The sequence below is a fragment of the Ailuropoda melanoleuca genome, chromosome 20, assembly GCF_002007445.2.
Source record: "Ailuropoda melanoleuca isolate Jingjing chromosome 20, ASM200744v2, whole genome shotgun sequence".
Taxonomy (NCBI): domain Eukaryota; kingdom Metazoa; phylum Chordata; class Mammalia; order Carnivora; family Ursidae; genus Ailuropoda; species Ailuropoda melanoleuca.
The window spans coordinates 22,879,356-22,906,226 of record NC_048237.1 but is presented as its reverse complement, the minus strand read 5'-3'; the positions used below and the strand labels follow the sequence as shown (position 1 = coordinate 22,906,226).

Genomic DNA, 26,871 nt, shown 5'->3' with positions numbered 1-26,871 from the left:
CTATCAGTTATTATCATTACGAAGTTTGCTATAGTTATTACTGTTGCCATTTAAGACACTAGAATTATTATTATTATTTTAAGACAATAGAATTATTTAAACAAACTTGAGCATGCCTAAAAAGAGTAGTAAGAATTAGGGTAAGAGAAAGAGGTAATCTGGGGCAGATTATGACCCATTTTATAAACCTCGTTCAAAACATTTAAACATTGGGGCACCTGAGTGGCTCAGTTGGTAAAGCATCTGCTTTCAGCTCAGGTCATGATCCCAGGGTCCTGGGATCGAGCCTCAAAGGGCTCCCTGATCAGCGGGGAGCCTGCTCCTGCCTCTCTCCCTGCCCCTACCCCGGCTTGTGCTCTCTCTCTCTCAAATAAATAAGTAAAATCTTTGAAAAAAACATTTAAGCATTATTTGGGGCAAAAGGGAGCTATTGAAGTAAGTGTCCAATTTGAAATATAGAAAGCGCTCCCTTGCTATACAAAGAGTGGACGCGGGGACATGAGGAATGAAACTGGAAAGAGAAATAACTATAACATAAATTAGAGATGATGTTTGTCGAAATATGGTAGGTGCAATAGAGATTGATAAGATAACATTTGTGATATATTTAGGCCTTACTGGGCTAGAAATTTATTAAATTCAGCAGTTGAAGAGAAATGAATCAAGGATGATGAAGATTATCTCTAATGTGATAAATTCGATATATAATGATTCTATTCCCAGGAATGATAAACACAGAAGGCTTAGCTCATGTGAAGGGGGAAGATGAGTCCAATTTTGCACACATATAGGTACAGATCCTCAGAGAAGAGCAAAAGGTAGATGTCTGGCAAGTGTTTTGCTGAACTGGATTTTAGTTCTGGAGATACATCAGCTGAAGACAAAGTGTTAGAAATTATCAGCATTTAGATTGAAATTAAAGTCACGGAATGAGTTAAATTGAATTGAGATACTGTAAAGAGTGAGAAAATACCTGAGGAACATCCACCCACATTTAAATATCAGATGAAATAAAGAGAGTTCACAAAAATGTCCAAAAACAGCGATCTGACTTGTTTGAGAAGTGCAGACTTTTCTTTGAACTTCATTAGGTAAGAGGAATATATAACCTGTATGACTTATAGTTCTTGTAATGTGTTGGTGTCATTTTCAACTAACTGGAAACCCCTTCTATGATTAAAATCATTCCCTTAATTTTACATTAAGGTGCACATCTTCGGTAACTATCTTAGTGTACCTGTGTTGTCATTACAGAATACCGCAGACTAGGTGATTTAAACAATAGAATTATATTATCTCAGAGTTCTGGAGGCTGGAATTCTAAGATTCAAGTTGCTGGCAATATTGGTCTCTGGTGGGACCTCTCTTCCTGGGCTGCAGATGGCTAATTTCTCACTGTGTCCTCAAATAGTCTTTCCTCTACTTACAAAGACAACAGTCCTGTTGGATTAGGGCCCCACTCTTATGACTTCATTTAACCTTAATAACTTCCTCAAAGGCCGTATATCCAAATATAGTCATATTGGAGGTTAGGACTTCAACATATGTATTTTGGGGGAGTATAATTCAGTTCCTAATAGTTAGAATATCAAAATAACTCGAAAATTTGAATAAGCTGTATGATGAAAACTGCTTCAATCAAAAAAAATTAAACATAAGAAAATGATCTGTCCTTTATAGAGTTCTATTTAAAGAGATAAGAACTATTCTGATGTCACAGATAAACAGAAGAATCAGAATATTATGAGAAGTGCCTCTCCCCCATGACATATGCTTGGTGTAATTCCTGGCATAGATTAAGGTGTTAAATTATTGTTTTGAATGAATGTTGAATGAAAAAGTGACCTTGATCAGTTCCCCCCAAAATAAATGTAGGAATGTAGACAATGAGAGATTTATATAATGGGACTAAGAACTCAGTTAGTTGTAACTTTTTAATACAAATATTCTGAAATTAAAATTCAGACAGGCTAGATGCTTTTTACAATGTCATAATTATTTAATAGAGAAAAAAATGGGTCTGGAACTAATGCTTCTAATTTTTATTTCATCTGAACCTATTCATGATATATGATGAAAATGGATATAATGATTCTCAAAGCAAAGTCTGAAAATTGAAAATGGGAGAAAAGAAAGAGGATAAAAAAAGACAAAGGGGAGTGATATTCATTTACTAAGTTAAGAAAGAAAATTAAATAATTGAAAAAAAATTTAAATTGAGTCTCAACTAAAATGGATTTTTATCTGTGAATCTGAAATGAGACGTAGTAAGCTGCTGCTGCTGAAAACCACAAGTCAGGATGATTTTAATACAGTTGTGATTAAGTAAAAAGCCAAGTAAAGTAAGTTTAAGGAATGAAGAGTAGAATAAGATAATCATGTCACAAATAAAGAGATGACTAGTTTGTTTTTATTTAAATAGATATTTAAAAGTATTTTTTGGTCAATTAAACTTTTTTTCATACTGTTAGTTTAAAATTCTTCACCTGCCTTTGTGTTCCCCTAGAACCTACAGTGCTGTACTTTAATTGGTTTTTAAATTAAAGATGCTGTAAGCCTACAGTAGCCTCATAGTATATAAAATAGAAACACGTGTAGTAAGGAGGGCACGTGTTGAGATGAGCACTGGGGGTTATACGCAGCTAATGAATCATTGAACCCTATATCAAAAACTAATGATGTACTGTATGTTCGCTAATTGAACATATTAATACTTAAAAAAACAACAACATGTGATTTTATAAAGAAAACTCCAGGGGTGCCTGGGTGGCTCAGTCGTTAAGCGTCTGCCTTCTACTCAGGGTGTGATCCTAGCGTTCTGAGATCAAGCCCCACATCAGGCTCCTCCACTGGGAGCCTGCTTCTTCCTCTCCCACTCCCCCTGCTTGTGTTCCCTCTCTCGCTGGCTGTCTCTCTCTGTTAAATAAATAAATAAAACCTTAAAAAAAACAAACTCCAAACCTTTAAAGGTATGTAAATGGGACTTGAATTAATATAGATATGTATTAATAACATGGTTCAGATGTCTGAGTAGTATGGAGATGTCCTCACTTCACGGAAAGAAAATAGTTTACTTGGAATGATAAGCAGATTTAAAAAAAAAAAAAGAGGGTTATGAAAACAAAATGAGAATTGTTGGCTGCAGATATTGTAAAGCTACAGTGCAGATGTACGCAGAGGAAAAATTGTAAAAATTTCAAGTGATGGCAATCCATGAAATGAACCATAAGTGAAAATATTGATGTTTTAAATTAGATATTAAAACTTCATGCCTCCTGTTCATTTGGCTACCCCCCATAACATTGTACACCTGTAATTATTAATTACTTATAATTATTTGTTTAATATTCATCTTCCTCATGAGAATAGTCACTGTACTTGGTCATAATTGTTTCTCCATGGGCTCGCAAAAGGCCAGGCACAGCAGATCCTCAATTAAAATTGCTTGTAAAGCACGTTAACATTATAACAGGTAGACATGTATTCATCATTTACCAAAGGCGTTGGTGGATCTTCATTGCTTATAAGGCCAATACTTCTATGTGTTCCTTTAACAACTTTGAATTCCTTGTAGTTTTCCTGAATGTACCATGTTCTCTTATACATCCGAGTGCTGGCTGTTTACTCTGGAACAGGTTAGGTTCTATTTACTTGTCTAACCTCCGCTCAAGCTCCTTCTCTGTATTCCCTTTTCATGCAGGATTTGTTGCTATTTCTCCCTGGGTCCCTGCATAAATTTGGATAGGTTGTGTAATTACAAATTTATAATTTAACTGTTCCCGATAGTTCCCATAGCATTCGCCACATGAAAACGTTTATTTTTCTATATTTTCTGTCTCACTGAATTGTGAGCTCTTCCAAGATAGAAATTTTCTTATTTTATATTTCTGTACTGAGCTCAAAATCTGGTACACAAATGGCAGACACGAAACACTTTTATAGAGTAAATGAATTAACTGAACAATGCATTTTGTAAAATTTGAGAATAGGGAGAAGACATGGTCCAAGATCCCAAAGTTAGAAATAGAAGACGATATAGTCAAAGCTTTACTGGCATCGTCCCAGGCTTAAATATTCACTATGAATAGTGAAAAAAGTTTGGTGTCAGTCTGATGGCTCCCGACCAAGTAGAGATGCTTTTGAATGGTGTTTTTTTTAAGAAAGGCAATAATAGCTCTAAAGAAGGCCTCAAAATTTGATGGGTGCCAAATGTGCATTTCCTATGTTAAAGCAGAAAATGACACTGTCCTGTTAGTTATTTTAAAATACTGTAGTGGTTTTGTAATGAATTTTAATACTATTTAATATCTTTTTTAAAGCTTCTTTCAATCAAAGTGGAGCTATTCATAGGGCTGTTTTTAGATGACAGAGTCTGTACCACCCCCTCCCCTCAATGTGCTTCTTAAGCAGTGTATCTCCGAGACGCATTCAAAGGGGAGTCTTCTTTTGACAGTATTAGCCATGGAGCAGAATTGGTTATGATAAAATTTTAGCATGTACTTTTGTAGTTAATTTGCTAAACATTTCTATTAAGGTCTTCTTCCTAAACAATTCCCAAACAGAGAATTAGTAAAGCAGGTCTTAAAAAGATTCATGTATCATAAGTTGACATAAATTTCTGAAAGAAAAGATTCTGAAATAATTACAACACCTATCTATAATAAATATTGTCACTGAAGAAGTTATATCCCTTTGAACAATAGGAAATCACCTACTTTGTTCTGTATCATTTGTCAATAATGAACACTGGAAGAAAATTCTAGAGAGGTAGTAATACTATCCACGTAGACTGACCTGTGGCTTAGGCCAAGAACATAAGATAATTACTAATTTTTTTTTCCAGTCAAACCCAAAGATTTCCTCAGTTATTTCAATGAAAGCAATGTGATGTTATTTGATATAATTTTTATTTTCATTTATTTTTTCTAGGGTTTGAATTTAAAAGGATTTATAACATAATCATTATGCTTTGGGCCACATTATTGAAGTAAAGAAAAAATGCTTTTGTACTGTTAGAGTTCTTTTATTGCACATTTCATATTTAAAGCTCTAGTACTTTTTCACAATCTCTTAAGAGAGTATTACTTTTAAGATTATGAAAACCATATTTTTATAAAAATGAGAAATTCTCTAATAAGTTATGATCTCTTAAGAAATTGCTTTAACTATGCAGGGGTTGTGAGCCAATGGCTTATGAGAAGTATATGACTTTAGATTCTTATATGAAGATGTAAATTAAGCTACATATATTAAGCCAATATATAATGTGTCAAACTATCACATCTTTTGATATTTTAATTTAAAGATTCATGAAGAATCTCAAAGCAAAACACTTACAGAGTCATTGTAGTTTAAAAATCACACCCATTTATTCACCTTTCTTCTAGAAGGATAAAAATCAACAGAACAAAATTTTATTTTCAAATTAATCTATAGAAATATGCATCTTATATAAACTTGTCAGAAATTTTTATGAGAAACTGTATAGGGTGTTTTATCCATTTGCCATCTGAAACAAATGTGATAACTGTATCCAGTGTATTGTACAAATTCATAATAATGCATTGAAATCCTAATGAAGTATAAAGTATCTAGAGTTTATCCCTCTAAACAAAGTATCCGTAGTGTTCCAGTTTTTCATTCTTGGAAAAAGAACTTTCAAGTTCAGTAGACTTGTTCTTGAATCATTGTTCTGCTATCTTTGTCAGGTCACTCAACATCTCTAGGAAACTATAACTGGGTAGTTTCCCATCTGTAAACTGGCAATGATTGTGCCTCCCTAAAGTACTCTTGTAAAAATTGGATGAAACGTCAAATGCCTATACAGTGCCTGGCACGTAGTAGGTTCTGATAAATGATAGCAAATAATTTAGCATTATTTGTTACGGTTTACGATTTCTTTCTTCACTGTCATTTCTTACTGCCATTGCTGTCATTTTTCCTCTCCTAATTTACTTCTATTAACTGAGATTTCTTACTGCCGTTGCTGTCATTTTTCCTCTCCTAATTTACTTCTATTAACTGAGATTTAGCAAATAAGCCAAGAAGCAATTATGATTGTATCTAAAAGCTTGTAGGTGAGTTGGAGGACAACGTAAAGGGGTTGCACCCTATGAGTAAAGGGTATGCATTTCTTTCTGTCTGGTCAAATGCACTTTGTCTTTATGCATGCACTCTAGGGTTTGCTCTGGTGGTTGAAAGCATAGACAAATTAACTCAGGATAAGTGAAGTATTATTATATTTATCTACCATTTGATATTTATTTAATAATACACTTAATTGCCTTGGCCTGACAAGAACACTATGAATGTGGAGAAGGGGGGAGGGTGGTTCTGTAATATACGCAAGTTATTTCTTTTAATTTCTAGATGACTTTATCACTTAATATATTTGACTTATAATCATTAATATTTCATAGAAAATCATCATTTTAATAAGTCCTTTAATAAAGAAAGAATCTACTTAAGTTGAAGGGCAATGCTGTAGAAATGTTTGGATTCAATAACTAGAAAATCTTGTCTATTATAATTATTGTCTTTTCATCCTGTCAAGTAGAAAGACTTATTTTGTTTTATTAGTAAATATAAGGTATATTAATTCTTAAAATTAGATTATGTTTACTTTTTTCCTAATTAAATCCATAGGTTCACATCTTAATAAACTTTTTGTTCATGTATCTAGGTCATAGTTTATCTCAACGTTGGTAATCTTTGGAAGTCCTTAGCAAAAACTGTTGGTTACCAATGAATGTGAATCTTTTTATTAATATTTATAGGCAAATGAAGACAACAGAATAAATTTTAAAAATTGTAGATGCACTTTGATTGTAACTATATAAATATCTGTGGGTGTTTTAGGAGCAAAGAATGGAAGAAAATGTTCTGAAAGGAAACTAGTTGTTAAATTTAAGTTGTTATGAGTTATTCTTGGTCGTATTGTTGAACTTGTAAGCTGAGCTTCAATATACTCTGCATGACTATTTTGAAATATGTAAATAAAGCAAGCTAGCTTTTATTTTTATCTAGCTAGCTTTTATTTTTATCTATCTATCTATCTATCTATCTATCTATCTATCTATCTAGCAAACTAGCTTTTAAGTTGTCCCCTGTCATCCTACCATGCCCATTTGGAAGGAGAATTTTAATACCCAGGATAGACAGACTAAATAAATACATAAAATTAATTAATTAACTCTCCTTTTGTATGCCCCTGAATAAGCCAAAATCAGACCAATTGATTTTATAACTAAAAAGACAGTAAAAGACTAGTGTTAAGTCTCATGTTCTTTTACTTCTATCCATAAACATCAGTTAGGTCTTAATGTTGCTGAGGTTTAACAGACCGAATAGTTTAGGTGAAGCGTTTCTCAGTCAAAGGGAAACTGTCCTTAGGTACATGTAACTTTCATTGAATTAGTGTCTTGAAGGCAGAATTTCTTCCATTAGCTTTATTAGCATTTTATTACTTCACTGTGAGATTCCAGCTTCTTAAATTTAATGTATAAATATAATTTAAGGTGAATTAATTGGAGCTTGAGGCAGTTCCTTAAAATTGAACTTGGTTGATAGCTTAATATTAGACTATAAAATTTAGCACATACATTTATTAAACATATTCTTTTCTAGACTTCAGTACATGCTATTTAGTTGCAGTATATTCTGAACTATAATATAATGTTATTTTAAAAATTATTTTTAGTAGTAATTTTAATTAATAATTTTTTATTAATTACCAAATGAGGATACATGTAGTTGTGGGGAAAGAGGTGAAGCAAAAGAAGAGCGTAGTTTATACCAGTTGAGTGGCATACTGAATTTAAAGGGATCTAAAAAGTTGTGTATTGATTTGGCAGCATTTTCCCCCAGTTATGACAAGGAAAGGATGAAAAATCATATGGAGTTGAAAAGTTATTGAAAGTTAAATGGGAACTTAATTATGATCAAGATGTTAAGCTTTTATGATGGGATTTTTCTCTAATATAAATAATGGATAGACTGTAAGACTTTCTTCACATACCTGGACCATCCACATACACGGATGTATCCATAAGCCTGACAGTTTCATTCTCAGACCTTTGCGTTTGTCCACTTTGCCTTTATGAGCAGAATCATGACCTTGATTTCTAGTCCAAAGCAATATTGTGAAATATCTTTAAAAAAGGGAAAAAGAAATGTGATTGTTTTCCTTAGATAAACAAATGAAGAAAAAAACCCTTTATTTTTTGGTAATTTCAGGCCCTCCCTTCTATATCTGATGATATCACTCAGTGTCGAAAGTGAAAATTTCAATTTTCAGATTTCTTTCCTTTGGCCTGAAGTCCTGCCAATAGCTGACTTTGTTATTATTTCCTTGCTAAGAATTATATGTAAACTAGTATGGAGAGATCCCACCCCTCCTCACTAATTCATAAATAAGTGACCATCATTTGATTGACAGCGTCTGGTTTGGCAGAAATAATATGACCACAATTATTTGAGTCCTCATGACCACCAGACTTAGATTCATTTATCATTTCCAACAAGAGAACATACCTTACTTCCTTTTCTTGTATGTTTTGGGAAATGTGAATGGTGGATCCATAGTCAGCCACACAACAGACAAAATAAGGGGGATGGCATGAAGCAGGACATGGACATTGCGAAGTCACACTTAATCTGGTAACAACTCTGATAGTTATGATATTTTTCCTGAAATTTCCATTATTTTGATGGACATTACTATATCTTTTTTGCTTAGGTGGCAAGGGGTTGCAATTAGTCTGTCTGAAAAAACAAATAAACGAACAAAAAACAGTTGTCTTAGAAATACCATAAAAGGAAAAGCAAACAGAAATGGCAAAGAAAGAAAGACAATTGTCAATTAAATAAATGTAGAGCTAATCCCATGGCATCCAGGGAAGTTACAGATGCACAGGTCTTACAGATATCTAATATATTGAGGATGGTCAGTCGAGAATAGAGAAATAGTAGAGATACTTATTTGCAAACAACACACGTGGCTAAATCCACTGGAGTTGTACATTTTATCTAATTGAAATATGCAATAAAAATAGATACAACCATGCATCTTCTTAAATATTTCCAATAACTCCCTGAGATGCTTACATATGTGGTTAGAAAATGTTTTAGCACCTCTAATCTGATGTCCCAGGGATGTGTGACTCAAACACAGCACTCTCCTCGCTCGTAAATAACCTCCATTCTGCTGTTCTTCCCCCTTTGTGTTTCTACTACTTTGTCTTTTGTGAGAAGAATGCCCACTACTGTGGATTTCTCCTCCTGTTAAACCTCCAGGGCTCTTCCCCATCTCTTCTCAGCCAAAAAGTCCTTCCTGCTTTCCACAATCAGCTGGCTGAAAGGTGCTTCCCACAGCAGAGAATATGTAAAAAGAAGATTTGGGTGCAGAGAAAGGTTAAGTAACTTGCCTCAAATTGTAATATTATTAGTAAAGACCAAAGCAGAGATCTGGGTGATTACCCAGTTCTCTTTGTAACGAGCAAGTTAAATTGATTCTTACTCAACTTTAATTAGAATTGGTTTCATCCAGTTTCTTTTTAAATAGGTATCAACTTCAGAAATAATAGGGGGTGGCTTCTCACAAGTAGAGCTTGCCAGTAGTGACCGGTCAGGGTCTACATTGGAGAGTATTGTTAATTTCTCCCAATTTTCAGAAAGCTAAGTCCAGACTGTTAGGATTTGCAGCTATAAGCAGAATCCAATATGCTGGATACTTACTTGATTGCCTGATATATTCTAGACACAAATTGTCTTGTCTGCTTGTGTGGAGCCCCTGTTGATTAGTTTTTAAATTAATAATTAGAATGAGGAGCATTTGCTATCAGTGGGAGGTACAAAGCTAGTTATTTTATTTATTCATTTATTTGTACCATCAGGTCAGCACCGGACTTGTGTTGCAAACATTCTTTACCTCGGGTGAGGTTTTTCTCAAGCTGGTTCATAATTTTGCTTTTCCTTTTTTCTTTTTCTTTCTTTTCTTTCTTTTCTTTCTTTCTTTCTTTCTTTCTTTCTTTCTTTCTTTCTTCCTTCCTTCCTTCCTTCCTTCCTTCCTTCCTTCCTTCCTTCCTTTTCCTTCCTTCCTTTTCCTTCCTTCCTCCCTCTCTCTCTCTCTCTTTCTTTCTTTCTTTCTTTCTTTCTTTCTTTCTTTCTTTCTTTCTCTCTCTCTCTCTCTCTCTCTCTCTCTAATGATTTGTTTCAAGTGTTTGTTCCTTCAGGCTTTGTCATCTAGAACAGGAACAGGTTCCTCTCAGTTATTTCTCATCTCGAGGCATCGTTCTTCTATTCTAATGACCCATTGTTTTACAATGTGCTCCTAAAACTGTCTTGCTCAATACCAGGAGATGCTGATGCTTGTATTATGGATGAAATAACCGGTGTTAAAAAAAAAAAAAAGAAAAGGAAAATGTGCATTTTTCCTATGAGAAGATGAATAAATGAATAATTAAATATCTAGAAATACATATTTTGGAATGATGAGCTAAGTTTACTATATACACATTAGCTATCATTGGATTACATCTTTCTAAAATGTATGTAAGGATAGATTAAAGATTAAAATAGTAAGCAGGGCTGCTTATAAAACTGAAGAAATCAAGACTTAAAGCAGAAGGTGTATACTGACCTACAAAAATGGAGCCGTCTTGATATTTAGCCACCAACACTATTCTTAGATATGAAATCAAGTAGGATAAAAATGCGTGTTCTTATTGTGCCTATCAGTAAATAAGGGGCTCGGTTTGGGGAAAAAGTTTATCAGATAAGCCACAAAGCTCTGTGTGAGGGCTCATAGTTGAAAAAGTAACGGAATGCTCCTTTGCATTGTCTCTTTGTCCGTCAGTTTTGGCAGAGACCTAAAGGCTGATATCAACCTAGAAATCACCAGGTCCCTTTTGCAAAGTGAATTGGTAGACCATCTATGCTGACGGTGGGGACCACTCCCCACCTTAGTGGTATAAGCAGTTGAGATTGGAACCTAGGGATGGAAGACAGGGATTTTTTTTTTTTTTTAATTGCTAGTGCTTCATTGTTCCTACAGGTGGATAAGAAGTTTATGCTTCTTTCTTTCCTCTAGTCAAATGAGGGGGACTTCAATAGTTCTACCCTAAGATCTGCAGACTTCTTCCATCTACAAAAGACAAGGCCCCATTTTCTCTTACCATTTCTCCAATCATCGTCATGTCTATAACCCTGAAAAGATGAGCCCCTGTAGCTATGAAGGTAGAAGGGAGGAGGCAAAGAACAAAGTTCAACTCTTCTAACGGGCTAACTTTAACTAAATGGATGAATGAATAAAATTAAATTTTGTAGGTTTGTTTTCAGTCTCCAGAATGAGATTTAAAAAGCCACCAGGGACAAATAAGGTTAAACAACATGGAGCAGCCCAGCGCCCAATCCCTCCACGAACCAGGGCTGCCATTTCTGTGGCTACAGTACACTGAATTTCATAACATGTCCTGCTGTTGCTCCTTCAACGCAGGATGCTGGCACTAGCACAGTTACCCCTCCTGCCCAGGAAACTCAATATTGTTGTTGCTACCTGTGCCACATGCCCGGGGAGTGGATTCTCCATCGTTCCTAATCTTTGTATTAATAACTCCCAATTCAAAGCAATGGATTTATTTTTACTTCCTTTCTTGTACTTTTCCTTATTTTTCTATTATGTATAATAGATGGCTGTTAAGGGGGAAAATGTGTTTAAGGAAAGAGTTCATAATATTTCATCAGTATTATTATTTGCAAATATTTTTTACCAAAAGAGTATAAAATTTCAACTTAGACACACCCGTCTCCTTTATATAGACTTGGTGAATTGAGGTACTTCTTCATTAATTTTGCTTATAAATATCTGAATATCTGTCTTTAGGGACAAGAATGCTATCTGGCCTATTTATCCTGTTAATTTATGCAAAATATACTGTCATATGGAAAATATATTTATGAAATTTTCCACACAATTCATTAAATTATAATTAAAATTTTAATTTATTATTAAAATGTACATTTTCAGACTCAATTCCTGAAAATCTAAATAATGGAGAAAAACAAAATTATATAATGCTATATATTAGGATTTTGTTTTCCATAGACATTGGGCTTATATTAGCATTAATGATTTTGTTAGCATAGATAGTACAACTTTTTGAAAAACATACTTAGAATCCAAAACCATATTCATTAACTAGAGATTTTTTTTTTATAATCACGAAGTTAAATTAGCTATCCAATTTAGATTCTTTTGCTCCAATGAACAAAAGAAAGAATTATAGATGATTTTTTATGGCAGTGAATGCAAAAATTTTGGATAAAATTTAACAAATAAATTAACCGGTAGAATAAAAGTTCAATAAATATCACCAAAAAAAATCTATTAAAGGAATACAAAGATGTCTCATTATCTAAAAATGTATAAGCACATTACCAATAGATGTTTAAAAAGCATTTAATACATTTTTACAGCCCTTCCTAATTTAAAAACAAATCTCTAAATAAGAAGTAGAGAAGAAATTACTCAAATCAAGAATATTCAATTTAAATTTTGCCTAAATGAAAAAAAGAGAAATCTAAAATAATTTCAGTTAAAATTATGATCTAAATATTTATGCTTGTTTGCACTATTGTTTTTTAGATTGTCTTCAATTTCTAGGAAATGTTCTAAAAATAAAATTACTGATGTAAACTTAAAAAAGTGCAGATAAATTATAAAATAGAAAATATTTTAAAATATAAATATTATATATATGGACTAGGGAAAAAGTTCTAGAATATTTGGAAAGACAAGGGGGTGGAAAATTTATTTGAAGAAATAATAACATAAGACTTTCTTAATCTGGGGAAGGAAGCAAATCCAGATCCAGAGGGCACTGATAAAATTAGTCCAAGTAGGTCTACACTAAAACACATAATAATAAAGATGGCAAAAGGTTTGATAGAGAATTTTAAAAGCAGCAGGAGAAAAGAAGCATGTGCATACAAGGAAAACCCCATAAGGCTATCAGTTAATTTTTCAGCAGAAACTTTTCAGGCCAGAAGAGAGTGGCATGATAAATTCAAAGTGCTGAAAGGAAACAATTTGTGACCAAGAATATTCTATCGAGCAAGGCTATTATTCAGAATAGAAGGATAGTTTCCCAGATAAAATTAAAGGAATTCATAACCACTAAACTGGCCCTGCAAGAAACGTTACACAGGACTCTGAGTGGAAAGGAAAGACCATAAGCAAGAGTAGGGAAAGTAGGAAGCAGAAAAGCAGTAAAACTAAGTATATCTATAAAAATCAGTGAAAAGACTCACAAAATAAAAGGATATAAAGTAGGACAGTATATATCTAAAATGTAGGAGGGAGAGGACTAACAAATGGGTTCAAACTTAAGCGACTATCAATTTCATATAGACTTGTATACAGAAGATGTTGCGTAGAAACTGAATGGTAATCCCAAACCAAAAACCAATAATAGATACGCAGAAAGTAATGATACAGGAATCCAAGTATATCACTAAAGAAAGCCAACTCATTATTAGAAAAGAGAGCAAGAGAAGAAAGGAATAAAGAAACCAAAAACAACCATAAAACTAGTAACAAATTCGCAATAAATACATACCTATCAATAATTACTTTGAATGTAAATGGACTAAACACTCCAGTCAAAAGACATAGGGTGACAAAATGGATAAAAAAAAAAAACAAAAAACAAGACCCATCTATATACATCCTACAAGAGACTCATTTCAGATCTAAAGACACATGCAGATTGAAAATGAAGGGTTGGAAAAACATTGATCATGCAAATGGATGTGAAAAGAAAGCCAGGATAGCAATTTTTATATGGGGCAAAGTAGACTTTAAAAGAAAGACTAACAAGAGACAAAGAAGGCACTATATAATCATGAAGGCACTATTGAACAAGAAGATATAACAATTATAAATATTTATGCACCCAACATGAGAGCAACCAAACACTTAAAGTAGTTAATAACAAACGTAAAGGAAGTGATCCATAATACAATAATTGTAGGAGACTTTAACACCCCACTTAACATAAGTAGGTAGATCATGCAAACAGAAAACCAGCAAGGAAACAGTGGCTTTGAATGACACATTAGACCAGATCGATTTAATAGATATATTTAGAACATTCCATCCTAAAACAACAGAACACACATTCTTTTCAGGTACACAGTGAACGTTCTGCAAAATAGATCACATATTAGGCCACAAAATTAGTCTTAACAAATTTAAAAAAGATTGAAGTCATTCCATGCATCTTTTCTGACTACAACACTATGAAGCTAGAAATCAACTATAAAATCTGGAAAGCACAAATACATGGAAGCACAATAACATACCACTAAACAATGAATGAGTCAACCAAGAAATCAAAGAGGAAATAAAAAAAATACACTGATACAAATGAAAAATGAAAACACAACAGTCCAAAATCTTTGGGATGCTGCAAAAGCTGTTCTAAGAGGGAAGTTTATAGCAATATAATCTTACCTCAAGAAGCAAGAAAAATCTCAAAGAAACTATGTAACCTTACATCTATTGGAGCTACAAAACAAACAAACAAACAAAAAGCCCAAACTAATAGAAGGAAGGAAATAATAAAGATTAGAGCAGAAATACATGATATAAAAAACAAAACAAAACAAAAAACCCAGTAGAATGGAACAGTAAAACCAGGAGCTGGTTCTTTGAAAATATCAACAAAATTGATAAACCTTTAGATGGACTCACACACAAAAAAAAAAAAAGACTCAAAGTCAGAAATGAAAGAGGAGAAATAAAACTGGTACCACAAAAATACAAGGATTATAAGAGAATATTATGAAAAATTTGGTGGCAGCAAATTGGACAACTTAAATGGATAAATTCCTAGAAACATAACCTCCCAAAATTGAATCAGGAAGAAATAGAAAATTTGAATGAACCAATTACCAGTAATGAAATTGAATCAGTAATCAAAAACTCCCAACAACCAGAAGTTCAGGAGCAGATGGCTTCACAGGTGCATTCTATCAGTCATTTAAATGAATTAGTACCTATTCTTCTCAAACTATTACAAAAAATAGAAGAGTAAGGCAAACTTCCGAAATCATTCTATGAGGCATGCATTACCCTAATACCAAATCCAGATAAAAGCATTACCAGAAGAGAGAACTACAGGTCAATATCTCTGATGAACATAGATGCAAAAATCCTCAATAAAATATTAGCAAACCAAATCCAACAATACATTAAAAAAATCATTCACCACAATCAAGTGGGATTTATCCCTGGGATGTAAGAGTAGTTCAATATTTGCAAATTAATCAAAGTGATACATCACATTGAAAAGAGAAAGAAGAACCATGTGATCATACCAATAGATGCAGAAAAAAACATTTAACAAAGTACAACATCCGTTAATGATAAAAACCTCAACAAAGTAGGTTTAGAGGGAACATATGTCAACATAATAAAGGCCATATATGAAAACCTACAGCTAACGTTATACTCTATGGTGAAAAGCTGAGTGCTTTCTCCCTGAGATCAGGAACAAGACAAGGTAGTCCGCTCTTACCAGTTCTATTCAACATAGTACTGGAAATCCTAACCACAGCAATTAGACAAGAAAAAGGAATAAAATGCATTCAAACTGATAGGGAAGAAGTAAAACTTTCACTATTTGGAGATGAAATAACACTGTATATAGAAAACCCTAAAGACCACACACACACACACACACACACATCACACACACACACAAACACAAGAACTGATAAATGAATTCAGTAATGTTACAGAATATAAAAATCAGTGTGCAGAAATCCATTGCATTTCTCTACACTAATAATGAAGCAATGGAGACATTAGAAAGCAAAGACATTTACAGTTCCACCAAAAATAATAAAATTCCTGGGAATAAACTTAACCAAGGAACTGAAAGACCTATACTCTGAAAACCATAAAACATTAATGAAAAAAAATTTAAGATGACACAAATGGAAAGATATCCCATGAATTGGAAGAACAAATATTGTTAAAATGTCCATACTACCCAAAGCAATCTACAAATTTAATGCAATCCCTATCAAAATACCAACATCATTTTTCACAGAACTAGAACAAATAATCCTAAAATTTGTATGGAGCCATAAAAGATCCTGGATAGCCAAAACAATCTTGAAAAAGAAAGACAAAGCTGGAGGAATAAAAATTCCAGATTTCAAGGTGTAATACAAAGCTATAGTAATAAAAACAGTATGGTACCATCAGAAAAACGGAAACATAGGTCAATGGAACAGGATAGAAAGCCCAGAAACAAACCCACAATTATATGGTCAGTTAATCTTTGACAAAGGAGATAAAAATATGCAATTGGAAAAACTGTTATTTTCCACAAATGGTTTTGGGAAAACTGATCAGCTACCTGCAAAAGAATGAAACTGGACCACCTTCTTATACCATACACAAAAATAAACTCAAAATGGATTAGAGATCTAAATGTGAGACTCGAAATCATAAAAATCCAAGAAGAGAGCACAGGCAGTAATTTCTTTGCCATTGGCCATGGCACCATTTTTCTATATATAAGTCTGCTGAGGCAAGAGAAAGAAAAAAATAATAAATAAACTATTGGGACTACGTTAAAATAAAAAGTTTCTGCACAGTGAAGGAAACATTCAACAAAACTAAAAGGCAACCTACTGAATGTGAGAAGATATTTGCAAATGATGTATTTGATAAAGGGTTAGTATCCAAAATATATAAAGAAGTGGTACAGCTCAACATGCCCAAAACAAATAATCCAATTAAAAATGAGAAGACATGAGCAGGCATTTCTCCAAAGAAGAAATACAGATGGCCAAAAGACACATGAAAAGATGCTCAGCATCACTCATCATCACAGAAATGCTAAATCCAAACTACAATGAGATATCACCTCACGCCCATTAGAATCACTAAAATAAAAAACACAAGATACAGCAAGTGTTGGCAAGGATGTGCAAAAAAAGGAACCCTCAGGCACTGTTGGTAGGAGTGCGCTGGTGTAGTCATTGTAGAAAACAGTATGGGGGTTCCTCAAAAATTTAAAAATAGAACTACCTTATGATACAGCAGCACACTGCTGGGTGTTTACTCAAAAAATATAAAAACACTAATTCAAAAGAGTACATGCACCCCTATGTTTATTACAGCATTATTTACAGTAGTTAAATTATGGAAGCAGCCCATGTATCCATCAATAATTGAATGGATGAAGAAGTTAAACACACACACACACACACACACACACACACACACAGGAATATTAGCCATAAAAGAGAAAGAAAGTGTACCATTTGCAACATGGGTGGAGCTAGAAATAATCATGCTAAGCGAAATAAGTCAGTCGAAGAAAGACAAATACCATATGATCTCACTTATGTGGAATTTAAGAAATGAAACAGATTAACAAAGGAAAAAGAGAAAGACAAACCAAGAAACAGATTTTTGACTATAGGGAACAAACTGGTAGTTCCTGAAGGGATTGTGGGTAAGGAGATGGATGAAATAGGTGAAGGGGATTAAAAAGTACACTTAATCATGACGAACATTGAGCAATGTTTAGGATTACTGAATCACTAAACTGCACACTTGAAACTAATATAGCACTGTATGTTAACTATACTGAAATTAAAATAAACTTACTAAAATTTAAAAATTGCAGAAGATGCAATATAATCTGTGTAAGTAGATCTGTAAGAACAAACTTTCAGACAAGAATGAGCCTAAATATTATAGATAGCTTTGCTCTTATCAATGTCCCATTTTGAGAATTTGGTGTCAAGTACTCATTTTCTGTTTTCTTTTATGGGTTATCAGATAAAATTTGTCATTGTACAGAAAACACTATGTAGGAAAAGATATTAAACTTTTCTTGTCACTAATACTTGCACAAAATTTCTCATAGATTTATCTAAGAAAACGGTGCCTTTGTGTTGATATCTGCAGAAAGTGCTGCAAATCATTGATATTGATGCTTTGTTTATAATGAAGTACCTCGTGCTTGATTATTAATTTCATCTAACAATTCTTAGTTTATTTGTTGTATAGCTTCAAGACAACTTAATTTATTCAGGTTAGTTAACATTATTTATTGTTCTGTACAGTCATCCTGTAGTTATAATAGTAACACAAATTCTTACCCATAAACTGAGAAATAATATACTTGACTAGTTTTAGTGCCTCCAAGAGTATTGAGTGGTTATATTCCTTGAGAAAACATAGTACGATTTTTTTTTTTTCTACATAAGATTCTTAAGATTTCTAGAACTTCCCAGAGGGGAAGATGACATCCAGTACGGTATTTAGTGTCTTTGCCATCTGGGTTTTCAGATTCATTTGGTTTAATTCAAAGATTAAAGACAGAAAAATTGGACCAAATGGTAGAATAAAGCCCTGTGGAAAACATGCCTCTGCTGTGATTATTTTTGAGATTAATTGATTCTTTAACTTGTAAGTACACCCCATGACTTCAGTGGCAGTTAATAACTGATTAACCATAAGCACGTAGATTAATTGTGCCCTCACATGCTGGGAGATGAATTAACTCTTTCATGTCACTAGAGTATCCCAGTTTAAGTTGAGAGGACAAATGTCCCCACGATTTAGTGAACCTTACCTCAAACAGGACTACTGAATATATAAAGCACTGCTTTTGGATTTTTTAAGGTAGAAAATCTATACCTTTATAAAAAAAATAGGGAAGGGTCAAAAATAATTCCAAGTTTTCTAATCTAAAAGATTGGAAACTTGGGTGAACACCTCCTAAAAACAGGGACACACTACTGATAAGTCTTAAATGATTCAAGTGGTAAGAAGTTATGTAACTAGGGGTGCCTGGGTGGCTCAGTTGGTTAAGTGCTTGCCTTCAGCTCAGGTCATGATCCCAGGGTCCTGGGATTGAGCCCTGCGTCAGGGGTCCCTGCTCAGCGGGGAGTCTGCTTTTCCCTCTCCCTCTGCCCTTACCCTCTTGGTGCTTGCTCTCTCTCTCTCGCAAATAATTAAATAAAATCATTTTCTAAAATCCATGTAATTATACCATTAAAATAGCTAGGTCACATATTGACCATTTTCATAAAGCTCCCTGTTGTCTTATTATTTTTTTTCCTTATAAATTCTTGGCTTTCCTTATTTGGACTTAAATATGTATCTCTCAGCTTAGAAGAAAACAAAACAATGAAAACAGAGCAGAACTCCTATGATCACATGCTGTTCTCTAGCTTCTTCTCTAGCTCTTTCTTGCCAGAGCCAACTTCCTTGAAAGGATTATATCTGTGAATCTCCCATATTTTCACTGGCTTTCACTGTTTTAAGACACAGGAAAATGACTATTGGTTCTTCCACTCCTCTGACAGAACTATGGGAAAGGCCACTAGTGATCTATTTCTTGCCAAACTTAAAGTCACTTTTCAGTTCTATTCTTACCTTGATCTCTTCACCATATATTCTGGTTTCCAACTCCTCCATGGCAGTGGAATTATTTTTTTAATTTGTTTCCCATTGATTTGTTTTGTCTCTACCTGTCTCATCATTTTTTCTTCAGTTTTTTCCCTAATGTTTCTCTTCTTTTTTCCTCCACTTGGAGTTGTCCAGGGATCTCTCCTTGGACCATCCATCTGTTCGTTCTGCACACTCCTTGAGTGGTCTCATCCCTCACACAGCGTATTGATGACTCACAAATCCGTATCTGTAGCCCAGACTTCTTCTTCTGCCCACAGTTTATGTACATTGTAACTAGGAGAACAATATGTGCTTCAGCATGATTTAAATTTATCATGATTTAAACAAAAAGCAATGTCTTCACCTTTCATAGTCTCCCCTGCCTCCTCTGTCCAGGAATAGGTTTACTTTACATTTCATGTTTCTGTTAATGCACTGTCTACCCATCTGCCCAAGCCAAGTCCTTCCTAAACTCCCTCCTTTCACTCAGCCCTGTATTTAATCAGTCACCCAGTTCAGTTCATGTTAAGTTTCTAGGGTTAAGAAAGGTAGCTTATATCATCATAAGTATATATATGACTTTAATTTGGCAGTTCCTGACATGTTTAATCAGCCAAAGAGAAAGTTTCTAGAAAATTATTTCAGTTAGACATGGTAGTTTTCTATATATGGGAAGAAATTAATTTTCCTTAGAAAACTTTATTGTATGTATGGGTAGCCTTGCTGAATATTGACATTGATCATATCAGCTACAGATCAATCTTCTTTACATTAATACATTAGATCATTATTGAGCACTTACGTCCATTATGTCAGGTTGTAGGAATACAAACATAATTAAGATATGGATCTTATATCCACATAGATATATTTTAGTATTCAAAGCAAATATCCATATATCAAATCATATATCAGTGATTTATTTTATTTCATAAATGTGAAGAGTTTTGGCCTCTTAAATAATAAAAATCATATTCTCTTCAAAGAATATTTTACATTTGTCAATGAATATCATCTCTATGTGTTTGAATTTCAGATACTCAGCCTATAAAATGTTTAAAAGGTTTATTTTAAAGAGAATAAATAATTGTAGATAAAATACCAACAATAACAGAAAGTAGTACAGTAATATTATCAAAGCCATTTAGAATGAAAACTGAATATTAATAAATATATAGAGAGATCTTATATTACTTGAACTATATATAAAGACTGGAGAAAATTAAAAATGTTAACCTCAGGCTCCTTGGATAAAACTCCATAGCAAGTACTCTGTCTAAATCCTGGGCGTGTTGAAAGATGTTGACTTTCAAGTGAATCCCTCTCATGAAATTATCCTCATCTGGAAGCCTTCTCACTGGGGAAGCCCTAACCCAGTGACTGATCAGTGTCCTTTATAGAACAACTCTGCAGGACAACTCTGAAAGTCCATCCCAACTCTAGAGCTCCTTCTCGATCATCTGGAGACTTTGTGGCGATGAATCACAGTTTAAATCTCCCACTGCCTAATCTTTCCTACTTTTTTTTTTGCCAACCACCACAAGAATTGGTCCTGAGGGCACTCTTCAATAAGTTTCCTGAATGCATGTCTTCATCAAAGAATTATATTTTCAAGGAATCATTCTACATGGTCTCAGAAGTAGACTCTAAGACAGAATGTTACAAATATAAATCACCCATCAGTCCACTAACTGGCTGACGAAGAGGACCCCGTTCCTAATAGTAGGTGGAGCACTGATACCTCTTGAAAGCTATAGTGGTGAAATTGTTAAAATCTTCACTGATGGTGAACAAAGATAGGTACTAGTAGAAGGTAATGCACTATGAGTTCAATATCTTTGGCTTTAGAAGAATTCAGGGGAAAGCAATAATTATAAGGACAATCAAATCAGTTTCTGCTGAGTTCTAGTCATGCAGTGGAGAAAAGAATGAAAGGCTGAGTGTGAATAGTCATGAGTTGAAGGTTATGTGTGAGAATAAGAAGGTCTCTTTGACAGAATATAAAGAGACTCTCATCCTCTTTAGCCAGAGGCCATAAAAGCTGATAATAAAGCTTAGGAATTATTTGAAAGCCTAGTAGAGCTTTACAGAAATTTGAATCCTTAGCCCCAACAAATCAGCTAAGCCAGTTTCTGAACCTTGATTGAGAACAAATGGAACTCTGACTTGGGGGGTGGAGTACATGTGGGTTAATGATCTCAGGTACCTTGAAACTTAGTTCTCCATAAACCTTCTGGGCCTGCAGAAGTGTTTTATTCCTCCCAATTAAGGGATATGTCCATCTTGCTTAAAGATGGTTAAGAAACTTCTTCCTTTTATGGTAATACCCCTCTGAAGATATACCCTCACCTCCATTCCTGGCCTCCAGCTCAATATATAGGGTCAATAGATGATATCACATAGCCACAGAAATGTTGTGTCTCTAAGGTTGGAAAGGGACAATGCTTCAAATGAGTGGCAGACCCTAGCCAATATTTTCTAGCGGGGGTTAGGAGAATATGTATGGAATTGGATCCTGAGGCTGCTGGATCAAATGGGATGGAGAATAAGATTGAATAAGATTGGGGATGGAGGATAAGATCATATGGGGATAGAGAATAAGAGTTTATTGATATGATAGTATTTTCCCATGTTATAAAATTTAACATCTTGGCAAGGATAGCAGGAGAGAATTGGTGTTGTTAAATAGCTGTTGAAGCTTGGAGAAAGAAGCATTTCCATTAAAAGAGGTATTAATGCCAGAGCTGTTGTGCATACAGTAGAAAAAGGTGTCGAAAGACTCAGATATGTGAACATGCTTAAGTGAATATACCGGTTAGAGTCATTCACTATCTTCTTTGTAAAGGTTTTTAGGACACTTCTAAAGCAATAAGAATGTGCTGATGACTAAGATTAAGCATCATTGAGAAGCTCATAGGTGACTGTTCTCTGTAGGGAAAAGTTGATGGTAGGAGATGCTAATACAGAATTAAGGTCCCTGATAGGAATGGGAATGCCAGGATCTCAAAATAATAGAATATAGGTGGCAGTGCTTAGTTGTCACAAGCAAGGTTGGGCATAGTTATCTTAATAAGCAGCTAGTTAAAATGCACCCAGGGCTCTAGACTCACAGAGAGCTGTGGAGATGGACAATATAATATAGCATCCTCCAGGGCAAAATAAGTGGCTAGTCAACAAGGATATTATCCAGTCTATGTCATTAAAGAAATCAGATGGATGATCAGGAGACTGGATATGGTCACATAGTTTTTAAACATTGGATTCCTTTCCCAGTTGCTCCCCTTAACGTAATTTTCATACCTTGAACTTTTTGACTGAAGATGAGATTGACTCACTAGAAAGAACCCTGCAACATCACAGCAAGTGTATATGGTAATGATTCTCCAAAGTCTTTGTTTAAAGAACGTATATCCACTTAAATAACCATTTTCTAGGAAAAGCAAACTTGTGAAACATTTTGGGGACTGTGGTTCAAAGGATCTAAGTTGACCTTGATACCTAAGATTGTACAGAATTTCCATGCCCTTATATTATTAGAGTCGGGCATATAGGTACCAGGTAATAAATGGAATTGTGGCCTATGGCTGGCTCACATTGGGTCTGCCAATCCATAGATGCACCCTGTTGTCATTTATCTTGTCTCCAATTGTGTAATTGGAATGGACATATTTGCTAGTTGTCAGAGGTTCCATATTGATTTCTTGGCTTTGCGGGTAAGAGCTATCCTAGTGAGAAGGCCAAGTTGAAGCCTCTGGAACCTCCCTACTTTCAGCTGAGATTTATTGAACGTAGTATTGTATCTCAGGGGAAATAGCAGAGATTAATTCCACCCTTAAAATCCTAAAAGATGTGCTGTGGCAGTCCATGTCATATTCCATTTATTGACAGTGTTGTCTCCTGATGAGACCAGAGAGATCCTAGAAGAAGGTAATGGACTACCACAAATTCATCCAAGCAGTGTTGTCTTTGCAGCTTATACCAGATAAGCTATTTTTGCTAGAGTAGAATGACATGGCCTCAGACACATACTATGTGTCCAGCAATATACTTAATGCGTTCATTTTCATTTCTGTTTTGCAGTCACTTGAGACAGACAATAGCATATATTTGCAGTCTTGCCCTAAAGCTAAATGAACTCTCACACTCCCTTTCATAACATAGCCCAAAGACATATGGACCATCTGGACATTCTGTTGAATTTGTTGTTGGTCAACCGTATCAATGAGATCTTATTCATCGTCCAGATAAACAAGAATTGGCAAGTGCATTAGATATCTTGGTAAGACATGCATAATCCAGAGGATTGGAATAAGCCTATGAAGATTTGGTGTCCACAGTATTAGTAAAATTTTAGAAATCCTGCTGTATGTATCTTACTAGGATAACCCCTCCAAAGTAAAGCACAGATTATTGTACCTCATGATTCCCACCCTTCAGAAGGAAACACAGGGTCTGCTAAGTCTCTTTGGGTTCCAGAGCATATTCCACACTTGGAAATACCACTTCAATCCATTTATCTGTTGATTCGGAAGGCTTCAACTTTTGACTTCAACTTGTCTCAAAGTAGAAAAGGGTTCTCTCGTATGCCCATGCTGTGATGTAAGTGACCCTGGTGCTTGAGTTACATAAACCATCAGTGCTGGGAAAGGTGTGTGGTTTATAGCAATACTAATAGGAGAGTTATAAACTGAATTTCTAGGACTATTATTAGGAAGACCATGCTTTCTACAGTCAAGAATTATGCGTCTTTCCTAAAAGTCGCTACTTTAGTGTGCTCTTAGTGTGCTATTGGGCATTGGTAGGGATGAAGTATCTGAACGCAGAACATCAAATGACCATGTGGTCTGAACCACCAATCACACATTGGGTTTTGTCGTCTCTACCAACATCCAGCCATAGAATAGGTCAGGCCCATCACCAGTTCATCATAAAATGGTAGTAGTAAATACAGGATAAGGCACGGCCAGGGCCCAAGGACCCAAGTAAGCTGTACAAGGAGGTGCCCAGATCTTCCTTTTTCTCAGGTCATATCTGGCCACAGAGTGGATCACCTGTAAGTTGATGGTGAAGAAAAAAGGCTCAGCTGATTTTATGATGGGTCAGCTCATTATAAGTGTGCAAACCAAACCCTGGACTGCTGCTTCACTAGAGCCCCGTTGTGGGATGTCCCTGAGAGGAATGGGGAACATCTTTCCAGGGGGCAGAAATTTGGTTTGGGCGGTGTCCCTGGTCAACCACGTCGTGTGGAAAGAGATCTGTTCGAGTATGTTGATGGACCTATGAGAGTGAATATTATTGAGGACCAAAAAAATACCCACCACAGAAGCACAGAACAATGGAGTAGACAGAGTAGCCGCAGACAGTGGATAACAACCAGCTTCTGTCCCTGGCTTCTCATAACTAGCACAATAGGCTTGTGAACAGAATTGCCATGATAGTGGGGACAGAGGTTATGCATAAGCCTGAGCCATGGATCCTCTCCCATGAAGGCTGATGTATCTACCACCACTATGAATATCTAACCTGGACAACAGAGACCAACATTTGACACGGTAAAAGTACTAGCCTTCAAAATTCCAACCAGTCCCTTGGTAGCAAGTTGGTTTTATTAGTTAAACCTTTTTTTCCCCTTAAAATGATAGTGCATCATTTTAACTGATTTTGACATGGATTCTGGGTATGGATATTTATGCTGACCTCAGTCAGCAGCAGCCCTATACAAGGGCTTTTAGAATGTTTTATTCTTAACACATGATCCCCTCTAACCACTCATGGGATAAAAAGCACATTTTGCAGCAGTGAAGGTATATAGCATTGGGAACATTGCCATGGGGTTCTCTGGTCATATATTCTTTATTACCTAAAAATGCCAACTTACTAGAGTGATAGAATGGCTTTTGGAGGGGCAACTGAGTCTCAGGTAATGGCTGGTAAGGAAGGAGTGCTAAGCTCTGAGATACAGTATGCATTCTAAAATCAATGACCATTACTATATAATGCTTTTTTTTTTCTTTTTTGCTGTAGAATACATAGGTTCAAAACCAAGGACTGACCCCACTTACTACCATCATTCAGTGACCCCCTTGGGGAATCTGTGTTTCCCTTCCTGCAACTCTGGGCTCTGCCAGTTTAGAAGTCCTAGTTCTCAGAAGAGAAAAAAAGCTTCTATTAAGTGAAACAGCAGGAGCCCCATTAATCTTTAAGCCATGGCTGCTACTCATTTAGTTTAGGCTTCCTGTGTTAGGGAATAGGAGATAAGAGGAATCGCCAGCCTGGAGGATGTTAACTGGCCCATATGATCAGCTGGAGGTAGGACTATAGTTACAGAGTGAGACAGTTTGTATTATGTTGATACCCAGATAATCCACTGAATCATTTCTTGGTATTCTCCTGACCAATTTTGGGGTAAACAGATAAGTGCATCAGTAAAGAAGAACATGCTGACCCGGGGCTCAAAATCCTCAGTGACAAAGGTCTGGTAACTTCAGTAGGTAACCTACTTACACCAAAAGGCGTACTAGCCCAGGATGAGAGCAGTTTAGACTGGTAACAGTAGAAAGAGATGATGAGTATCATCTCACCACAGTTTCTGTGATAGTTTTCCCAGGAAAGGTGGTTAACCAGCATCGTGGAGTAGCTTTTCCCAGAGTGAATTATCATCCCTAGAAAGTGGGTTTAAGCAGATGTTTCAGAGCACCAGCCAGACCGCTTCCTTCCTTGTACTGAAGGACTCGTCCTCCAGCCACTGAGCATTCTAGCAGCTAAGGGCTAGCAGCTAAATCCTTCTTCAGAAATTACGCTAAACCAAACAGAGCTATCCCTCCCAAGGTCGTGCCCCCTAGGTAGGAATAGCACACAGGCAAGGACTCCTTGATGGGGGCGGGGTGATGTCTAAGGGTTAGCTCTCTTGCCTTAGGGCAGGACAGCTCTGAGATATTACAGCTCCATCACTTCTCTAAGCTGCAGAGACCTTCGCTGCAACTGCGCCATAGCTCAACTCTCCTCCCCAGCAATCCTAAATCTTTCACTCAGAGTGTTAATCTAGAAGGTACTTCCCAGTACACTTCCTGCACACATAATGCTGTCTCAGAGCCTCTTTTCCAAGAAACCTGACCTATGGTAAATACACATAGTCGGGATACATTCAGTAATAACTGTATAGAGTTTATATTAAACATATATACTGTTTTAGGTGATGTATATGAATGTATATTAAACTATATGTAAGTGTATATGTATTTCTGCACACACCTACACATGCGTAAAATATATTTTTTAGGCATGCCATTATTTGACTTTTCTCGAAGATATCTTGTCTTTGTCATGTTTGTTCTTAAATCTAAAAAAAGTATCATTTAGGAGCTTTGTGAAGTAGAAATTCCTAAACA

The 26,871-nt window shown here is 35.2% G+C and overlaps 1 protein-coding gene across 1 annotated transcript in view; it reads left to right on the top strand.

Annotated features, from left to right (window-relative positions):
- MDGA2 (MAM domain containing glycosylphosphatidylinositol anchor 2) overlaps positions 1–26,871 on the top strand; it is a 760,567-nt gene that overhangs the window by 450,121 nt on the left and 283,575 nt on the right. The gene's annotated exons all lie outside the window — the stretch shown is intronic.